The sequence below is a fragment of the Chinchilla lanigera genome, unplaced genomic scaffold (genome assembly GCF_000276665.1).
Source record: "Chinchilla lanigera isolate Chin_1 unplaced genomic scaffold, ChiLan1.0 scaffold00097, whole genome shotgun sequence".
NCBI lineage: Eukaryota > Metazoa > Chordata > Mammalia > Rodentia > Chinchillidae > Chinchilla > Chinchilla lanigera.
This window is the reverse complement of record NW_004955498.1, coordinates 6765306-6775697: the sequence shown is the minus strand read 5'-3', so window position 1 is coordinate 6775697 and position 10392 is coordinate 6765306.

Sequence of the window (10392 nt, the reverse complement as noted above, 5' to 3'; positions counted from 1 at the left end):
TTTTTTTTTTGGTTTTTCTCCGGTACCAGGAACCGAACTCACGACCTTGCGCTTGCCAGGCAGGCGCTTTTGCCGCTGAGCTAAATCCCCAGCCCCCGCTTGTGCTTTCTGTTAAACCTACCCTGGAAGGACCATTAATAAACTGGGCATTTGATTGCCACAGAGGTCAAGCCTTCTGGATATATTTATTCTCAGTCTAGAAATTTCCTTTTGAAAATGACCCCATATTTCAACAATTTCTTGGCCTTCTCTTTCAGACCCAAACCGCACAAGAATCTCTCCTTCCAGCTTCCCCAAATCTTAACCCCCTCTCCCCTACTCACTTTATTTCTCATACATTTAATATAATATCAAGATTTGGAGCACACCTCATTGGGCTGTGCACAAGATTAGACCATGCATTTGACCTGCTCCTTCCCTAAGAGCTGCTAGAAATCTTGGATTTAATGATGGGGCTAGGATTCTTGACTGTCATATGTAGCAGCTGTCTTAGAGAGTAGCACATTCATTCTACAGATGTCAAGACTGAGATTCAGAAAGGGCGGGATTTTAACAAAGGTCACTGGAGTTAATCACCCAGGTATACCGGTTCCAAAGATAGTACAGAAGGACTTTTATCAGTGGAAACTTCTGAATCATTCAACGAATATTCCTTGAATGCCCACTTTGTGTCAGATACTCAGGATATAGCTGTGAGCAAGACAGACGTGGTTTCTTACAATGTGGTGAGGGACAAAGCCTTGGGTCTCAGAGTAGTTACAAGAGATAATCCTGCATGACTGATATGTGGATGAGTTCTAGAGCTTCTCTGCCCTGTGTTGCATTCTTCCTTCTGCTACTTCCAAGGTGTGTGAACTTGGGCAATTTATTTAACTTCTCTCTATCTTGATTTCCTCATCTCTATACAAAAGTCTGTAGCACTTCTATGCTAACAGCAAACTGTCCAAAACATAAATCAAGAAGGTAATCTCATGTACAGTAGCCACAAAAGAGTAAAATATTTAATATAAATTTAACCAAGGAGGTGAAAAATCTGTATACTGAAAAATATACCGCTGATAAAGCAAATTGAAGGAGTCGCAAATAAATGGAAAGCTACCCCGTGTTTATGGATTGGAAGAATTAATATTGTTACAGTGTGCATATCACCCAAACAATGTGCAGATTCAATGCAATCTCTATCAATCAAAGTTCATTTAAAACCAGAAAGGAACCCAAGTAGCCAAAGTAATCTTGAGAAAAAATAAAACAAAATAAACAAACAAACAACCACAAAAAACAAAGTTGGAGGCATCACACGCCCTGATTTTAAAATATATTGCAAAATTATAGTGAATGAAACAGTATAGTCCCACTATAAAAACAGACACATAGTTTATTGGAACAGAATAGAAAGTGGAAATGAATCCACATATTTACAGGCAACCAATTTTGGACAAGGACATCAATAAAACACAATGTGAAAAGGACAGTCTCTTTCATAAATGATATTGGGATAGCTGGACATACACATGCTAAAGATTGCAATTATAGCTTTATCTCATGCCATGTACAAAATATCAATTCAGGCTGGGCGTGGTGGTGCATCCCTGTAATCCCAGCACTCGGGAGGCTGAGGCAGGAAGATCGCTGTGAGTTTGAGACCAGCCTGAGCTACACAGTGAGCTCAAGGCCAGCCTGAACTACAGAGCGAGACCCTGTCTCAGAAAGGAAAAAAAAAAAAAAGAATCAACTCAAGGACTCAGGGTATAGCTTAGTGCTGGAGAGCATGTTTAGCATGAGTAAGACCCTGAGTTCAGTCCAAGCACAGAACAACCGCAACAGCGGCAACAACAGCAAAAGCACTAATAGGTGGCATGATGAAACCACTAGGAGAAAACATAAGGGAAAACTCAAGAACATTTGGTCTGGGCAAAGATTTTCTTGGGTCTGATTGCCAAAACACAGAAAACAAGAAATTGAAAAATGGGATTTTATATATACTAGAAATTTGGGGTATAGCAAAAGAAACAATTCACACAGTGAAGAGACAGTATAAAAAACAGGAAATTATATTTGCAATCTATTATCAGACAAGTGATTACTATTGGGAATATATAAAGAACTCAGATAATTCAATGACATGATAACAATCATGATTTTCTAAATGTGCACATAATTTGAATAGACATTTCTGAAAATAAGATATACGAATGGTAACCAACTATATGGAAACAACGTTTAGCTTTGCTAATCATCAAGGAAACATAAATTAAAACCACAGTGAGGTGCCTATTAGAATGGCTGTTATGAAAAGTCAAAAGATAATGTGTTGTTGGTGAGGATGTGGAGGAAAAGAAACCCTCATAGATCGTTGGAGGAAACGTAACTTAGTATGGTCACTATGGAAAACATTATGAAGGTCTCTCAGAAAAAATTAAAAGTAGAATTACCATATAACCTAGGAAACAAACTTCTAGGCATAAACCCAAAGGAAATAAAATCATCTAAAAGAGAAAACTACACTTCAAAGTTCATCAAAGAATTATTCACAATTGCCAAGATATGGAAACAACCTAATTGTCCATCACTGAATGAGAAGATAAAGAAAATGTGTGTGTACACACACACAAGGGAATATTATTGAGCCTTAAAGAAGGAAATTGTGGCATTTGCCACAACATGAATGAAATTAGGTGACATCATGCTCAGTGAAATAAGCCAGGCATGGAAAGACAAACACCACCTACCCTTACTTATGTGTGGAAAATAAAAAAAAAGTGAAACTCACAGAAGCAGAGAGTAGAATGGTAGCTTTCAATGGCTGGAGGCAGAAAGTTGGGACTGAGGAGATAAATATTGGTCAAAGGATGCAAAACTGAATTAAACAGGAAGAATAATTTCCAGACATTTATGGTACAATATGGTACGTATAACTAATAGCACTCTATTGTATATTTTAAAATGACCAGGATAGATTTTAAATATCTCCGCTAAGGAAAGTAAGTGTATGAGACAATGGAGATATTAATTTGCATAATTTTACCATTCTACAATGCATGCATAAATCAAAGCAGTATGTTGTGTACCATAAGTATTTACAAGCTGTATTTGTCAATTTAAAATGATTAATTAATAGAGATATTGATAGGGTTATGAGGAAAGTATAGGGCAATTCCCAGCACCAAGTAAATGTCAGAAGCGTTATGTGGTGCAGTATCACAACCATAAAACCACACAGAGAAGTAGGCGAAGAGGAAGTGCTTTTTGAGAACCTAACTTAGGCGTTTGGCATCCCACCGGAAGCCACTGGAAGATGACAGAGCCAGGGAGTAGCAGCAACAGCATCTGTTCAAGCTCCTTTTGCTCCTAGCACCATCCCCAAAGTCCAGGTGGCCTGGCCAATGGCTTTCACCCTTCCGCCCACAGCTGCCACACCTGTGCTGGGAGGAAGTCCAATACCTTGGGTGGGGGTGGGTGACTTCTGTGATTGCTGCCAATCTGAGTGGACGAGAATTATCACAGCCTAATGTGACGCTGTAGAAGAAACCATTTCACACATTTACTCTTCAAATGGCCCAGGGGCCACTCTTGTCTTTTTTGATTTTATTTAATGAGTTCTTCTTATAACGTTTGGTGCTTTTGCAAGGACGCCTGTGAATGACACTGCTAAGGCATAGTGTTTATTGCTTGACATCTTGTTATTTCTCTACCTTCAGACCATCTTTGTTGCTGGTCTCCTAAACGCAATTTACTTTCAAAAATAAAGTCTCCTTCCTTGAGCTATTTTGACATGTTCTTTTTTTTCTTATTTTAGGGTGCTTGCTGCACTCTCCCATGAAATCCGGTCTGGTGCTTGTCTAGCTCACCTTGAAGACTGGGAAGAACTGGAGGATAGTACCTAATCCTCTTTCACTCTGAACCTCTCAATATGCTTAACCCAGAGGTTTGAAAAGACAGAGACCACGACAATTGTGTGTGGCAAATGAATTATATGTGACAATACTTTTTGAAGCATGAACCTTGACAAGTGGCCTCAGAATCATGTTGGAAGAGAGCTTCTTTGGAAAATATAACTCCCAGCCTCCTATTCAGCTTTGAGCTATAATCTCATAGAAGAACAACAATCTACATTTTAGCAGGTACTCTAAATGGTTTGGCTGCATTTTACAATTTGAAGGTCACTGGGTTACAAATGCTAAGCATTTAGTTGGAGGTTCAGTAGGCCAGCAATTCACTTTGTCAGATGTCAGCTAGAGAAATGAGCTAAATGAATTTTCAGGTCTTGCTCAGCGCTAACATTCTGCTTCCCAGAATAAAATTCTGGAGAAGTTTCCCTTTATCTTTCCAATCACAACAAATGACTTTCATGAACATCTCTGAAGAGCTGACTTCTTTTTCTTCATTTTATTTTAAAGGGAAAAATAACAGAAACTATGCTTGAGGCCCCTTCCAAGTGGCTTAAGCAGGCTATTTGGGTAATTCCGGCTCTGGGAATTACCAATAAGTTATCGGCAAAATTCTACCTGCCACGGGAGGAAGAGCAACTTCTCTTCTCCTTCCTGGCCTGGGTTTTTGGAAGCAGCTCTCTGCTTTCCATGTGCCTCCCTGAGGAATGCATTGGGAGGGGAGAGCCCCTGCCCAGGCCGCATTCATCACCACACCCTCCGGGGCTCTTGTGCCAGGGCCTTGCTGACCGCCCTGACACCACGTGGGCTCCTCCTGCTCTCTGGGATGACCCGGATACTCCCTCCAGATGGAGTTCTGATGGTAACTCCATCCGTGGCTCCATCACCCACTCAGGGCAGAATGTCCTGCCTGCTGCTGACAGTTTCTGGCTTTCAAGGTCCCCATGATTTGGCCCTGACCTCTCTGGCTCTAAGGTACATCCCTTATACAGGCCCCACACTCTAGCTCTGTTTCTCACAATAGGATCGTGGGGTAGCCCTCTGCCTCCTGAATCAGAATTACCATTAGTGACACTTGGAAACCAGCATTTACGAGTGGTACTTACCCATAAGAAAGTTGGTGACTTGTTCATCTAAACTGCCTACTCTCCACTTTCTACCATCAACTTTTAAGTCCGTACTACCCTAATCTCATGTCCAGTCACTAAACTGTTTCACTTGCCATTTAAGTTGAAGAATCAGTGGTTTAAAGGAGACGTGGATGATTTAGGAACAGCCTAAGGGTAACTAAGGATAGCTAAAGAATAAGGATTACACTCAAGGGAAAATTGCACTGAGGTTTGAAAGAAACCATAAATATAGTGACTACCCATAGAGCCATGGGAGAAGGGCTACAAAATGACCAGAAGCATAAAGGGGAATGTATTCAGAAAGCCACCTTTTTAGGGCAAGAGGGACATTGGTAACTGCAAGTCACTGGCATCACCAAGTGCTGCTAGCCTGATGAGTGTGCTGTGAAATCTGGCCAGATTAGCGAGAGGGATCCCTGGAGCTGGATCCAACCTCTCACTGAGTAGGTTGGGTTTCAGAAATTCCACTCGATTGTTACCCAACCCCAACAACAACAGCAACAAGTCCAGAAATATGTCATTATGCCCTGCAATGTGACTCCCTTTTCTAAGAAAGAAGCATACAGAAATATGCTGGTGTGGAGAGCGGATCTGGGATTAGAAGGTGGTTTAGGATTTTCTCTAGTAACTACTTTAGAAGATACCATCAAAAAGTAAGCCTGGGTCTTCTTGGGTTTGTCTAATGCTTAGTAATGAGGTGACTTGTTTTTCCCTCCTCCCCCCAAAAAAAGATATGCTGAAGTCCTGACCCTTCCTACATCAGAATGCAATATTAGATGGAAATAAAGTCTTTGCAGAAGTAGTGAGATTAAAATGACTTTATTAGTGCAGGATCTTTATCCAATATGATGAATATCCTTACAGAAAAGGCAAATTTAGAAAAGATACCTATAAAGAGAAGACATTGTGAAGACACAGAGGAAATGCTACCTGCAAGCAGAGGATGAGGAGAGAGAAGCATGGAGATTCCTCAAAAAGCTAAAAATAGACATACAATTAGATCCAGCTGTACCACTTCTTGGTATATTCCCAAAAGAATCAAGGACCAGGGATATAGCTCAGTGGCACAGTGCCTGCCTGGCAAGCGAAAGGTCCTGAGTTCAATTCCCGGTACCAAAAAAAAAAAAAAAAGAAAAGAAAGAAAAAGAATCAGACAGTACACTCTAGTGACACATGCATACCCATGTTTAGAGCGGCACAGTTCACAATACATAAGCTATGGAAACAACCAATGCCCATCAACAGATGAACAGATAAAGAAAATATGGTGTGTACATACCGTGGAGTATTATTCAGCCATATAAAGGAAGGAAATTTCCTTTGTAGGAAAATAGATGGAACTCAAGATCATGACACTAAGTAAAGTAAGCCAGAGTCAGAAAGCTAAATAATACATGTTTCCTCTTACATGAGAAACTAAAAATTAATTAATTGATGAACTAAATAATTAAGGAGAAATGCCAAGAAACTAGAAGCTAGACTTTAGGAGATAAGGAAAGGGATCAGGACATTGAGGGAGGATTTTAAATGAGCGAGATATGTCAAGTGCATGCTCTAAATTCTCTGAATGAACCTCACCATTCTATAGTTCTAGCACGCACTAATAAAAAACAAGAGTACACATCAGTGGAAACTGCATGGAGACACATAAGGACATAGAACAGTTGTGGAAACTCAGAGGAAGTACACTGTTGACAATTGTTGAAGGCTGGGAAAGCCTGTAGAGGAGGGCTTCCAGGAGGAGAGCTCAAGAGAACCACGCTCCAAAGACGAAGAAGATTCACACAGGTAGTGAGAGAATGGGAAGGAGAAGAGCCTTTCTATTTATCGAACCTTCAGTTAAACACACATTTCCATAACTAGCTCCTTTATTTATTAAGAATGTAACCTGAAATTAAATGAGCAAAATTGTTAAGCACTGCATCTGGGTATCGGTATAGTGGCATTCATTATATTACTCTATTTTATGTGTGTTTGAAGGTTTCCACGTGAAAATGAATATATATGTCTATGTGTACATATATCAAAGACCAAAGTTTTATTAACTTTCTTTGATGCAGCAGAATAGTTTCTGATTTTGTAATGGCATCTACTTTGTCTTTTTGCTGAACAACAGTGGTTTTCTCTAAAGACATTTAGAGTCATGAAGGGGGCATACGCTTTAACTCTGAGCCTTTGGTGTCCCGCTCTCTGCTTATTTCCATACAATCTACATCCACTAAGCAAAACAGATCTAAGAAAAGAGCTTGACATTGTGATCTAGACACTAATACTGAGGTAACCAGAGAAGTGTGCCTACAGCAAAAATAAATCCTGAGCCTTTCACATTTGCTCTGAGCTGATTTGCTAGAGCTATTTAATAATAGCTTTATTTGTAGGAAATATTTTTTCTCTCACAGTAGTGGTACGCTAGCATAAATAGGAAGGTTTTACTAACAACGTAATTATACTACACAACTTACAAATAATGATAAAAATGGATAATACTCTTTACTATTAATTCCATGTAGCCAATTGATTCTTCCAGAATATTGTTCTTAATTTTTATTAAGCTCTTTTATCCATAGCCAAGCTATGTCTGCAGGTCAACCATGTCCTGGCAAATGTAACCACATCCCAAACTGCTCTTTTCTTAGTAAATTTGTTGGTATTAAATCTGATATAGGATTATAGATAAGTTCTACTTCACCTTCATACAAATTACATTCATTAAACTGAAACATCTTTTAACTTTAGAATTAAGTATGGCAAAAATTCACTTGTTTAGAATGGGAAAAAATTTTCTAGCTACTTATCACATAATGGACTAATATCTAGAATATATAAAGAACTCAAAAATTAGACCCCCCAAATTAAATGGCCCAATCAAGAATTGGAGAAATGAAATGCATACACACTTCCCAGAATACAAATGGCAAATGAATACATATATTCAACATAGCTGGCCATTCAAGAAATGTAAGTTAAAACAACACTGTGACTCTGTCTCACTGCAGAAAGAATGCTTGTCTTCAAGAAATCAAATAATAACAAACATTGGTAAGGCTGAGCGAAAAAGGAACCCTTCTTTATTTGTGGTGGGAGTGTAAAATGGTACAAGCACTAGAGAAATTTGTATGGAAATTTCTCACAAAACTAAACCTAGCAATTCCATTTGACCCAGCTATTCCCCTTCTAGGTACCTTCCCAAAAGAGTTAAAGACATTGTATTACAGTGACCCATTCATACTTATGTTTATAGCAGCACAATTTATAATAACTAAATCTTGGAAATAGCCTATATATCCATCAACAGATGAATGGGTAAAGAAAGTGTGGTATTTATACACAATGGAGTACTACTCTGCAATAAAGAGGGATAAACTTGAGTCATTTGTAGGAAAATGGATGCACCTTGAGACCACAACTCTAAGTGAAGTAAATCAGACACACAAGCTTAAATATCACATCTTCCCTTTTATGAGAAACCCAAAGTATAAATAAAGGGTAAAATAAAAGACAATATGAATAGAGAGATAAATCATTATCATATAGGAAGAAAACCAAGAGAGGGAGAGATGGGGAAGGGAAATGGAGAAATTTTTAAAAAATGGAGAAATTATGATGTGTTGTGCACATGTACCAAGTTCCTACAAGGAACATGATTATTATGTACTACAATTTTAGTGTATGTGCTGCCAAAGTGAGCACATGATTATTATATATTACAAACATGTACCAAAAATATATATGGGATAAAGGATCCAAAAGATGAGGGAAAAACAAACAAACAAAGCAAACAAAAAAGAGATGGAAGGGGAGAGGAGGGGAAAGGAAGGAGATTTTTAAAAGAATTAAGATCTGTGATACACATGTACCAACTCCCCATGATGAATGTAATTATTATGTACTGCAAACATGTACCGGTAAAAGAGCTTTTTAAATTCACTTATTCATTATAGATACATATGATTTTTTTGCTGAATCAAAAAAATAGTTTTCAAATACCGGAATAATACTTCCTTAATATTGATACTAACCATAAGTACAATGACTAAAGACACAACACATTTTTGTTTCACCCGCATCATTAATAATTTTGCCATTGCTTTTCTACAGAAAACAGAAACACTGAAACACCATCCAGGATTTGGAGGCAGATTTATTTATATCAACAGGCACTGATCAAGTTCTTTCTCAGAATATCCAACCCTGATCTCTGGTGGTCTAGGGCTTATATGGGATATGCAAGCAGGAAGTACAGAGGCAGAATGGCTTGTCAATTGGGGATTGCTTTATACAATGTGCATCATGGCGACCAGTTATGCATCACAGTGACCAGCCCTTCCTAACAGACCAGAAGCAACCAGAACTGGAATAGGAACTATTACCTAAGAAACTGAAGTATATACTAGCTGAGGGGGCATCTTCTGCTACAACTTAGGTCCAGACAATAAAGTAAGCCTTGACTAACAGTGTTTTCCTAATTCCATGGTGTAAGTATTCCTACCACACCTGATTTCAACAGGGTGGCCCTGTGCCCATAGTAAACAACCATCTCACAAAATTCCTGCAAATTGAACAATCAGCTCTCACAAACTGGCTCAAGGTCACAAATCTCTTGCAGCCATTTAAATTCCATATGTAGGCAGTCAGAATTCTGAGTGGACAACCCAACGTCTTTTTTTATTATGAAAACTTACAAGCATACAGAAAAGGAAATGGAGTAGTAGAATGATCCTCTGTGTACCCACCCCTGAGCTTTGATTGCCATTGTTATTTATTTCATCTATGCCTGCTCTATGTTTGCTGGGATATTGGAAGCGGAGGACTCCTGGATGACTCTGCAGCACAAAGTAGCCAGGGAACTTGGCATCTTAGGAATCTAACAGCTGCAGGTGCAATGGTGGCTGCTGAGCTGGCTGAGGACAATGGAAAGTTGCCATACTTAGGACTGAAGTCTCACTTTGAGGATTCATCCCCTTGGTGGGAGGATTGGCCATCATGAGACAAGGACCAGTCTCAGGGCAAGGCTGAGGACAGAGGGAGCTTTGACAGAACACAGATTTGACTTTAGGACTTTAGAATTGCAGGTTTCAAATTGTCTGCCTTTAGTCAAGAATATTACTCAGCTATAAAGAACGGTAAACTCGAGGATTTTATAGGTAAATGGATGCAACTCGAGACCATACTCATAAGTGACAAAAATCAGACCCACATGAGTAAACATCATACTGTTTCCGTAGTATAAGAACCTGAAAGAGTAAATAAAACTGAAAGGTACAATAGATACTGTGAAAGGGAAAGAGACTGCTCAATAGGAAAGAACAACTGGGATGAAGGAAAGAAGAAAAGAAAAAAAGAAGGAAGGGAAATATATATATATATATATATAT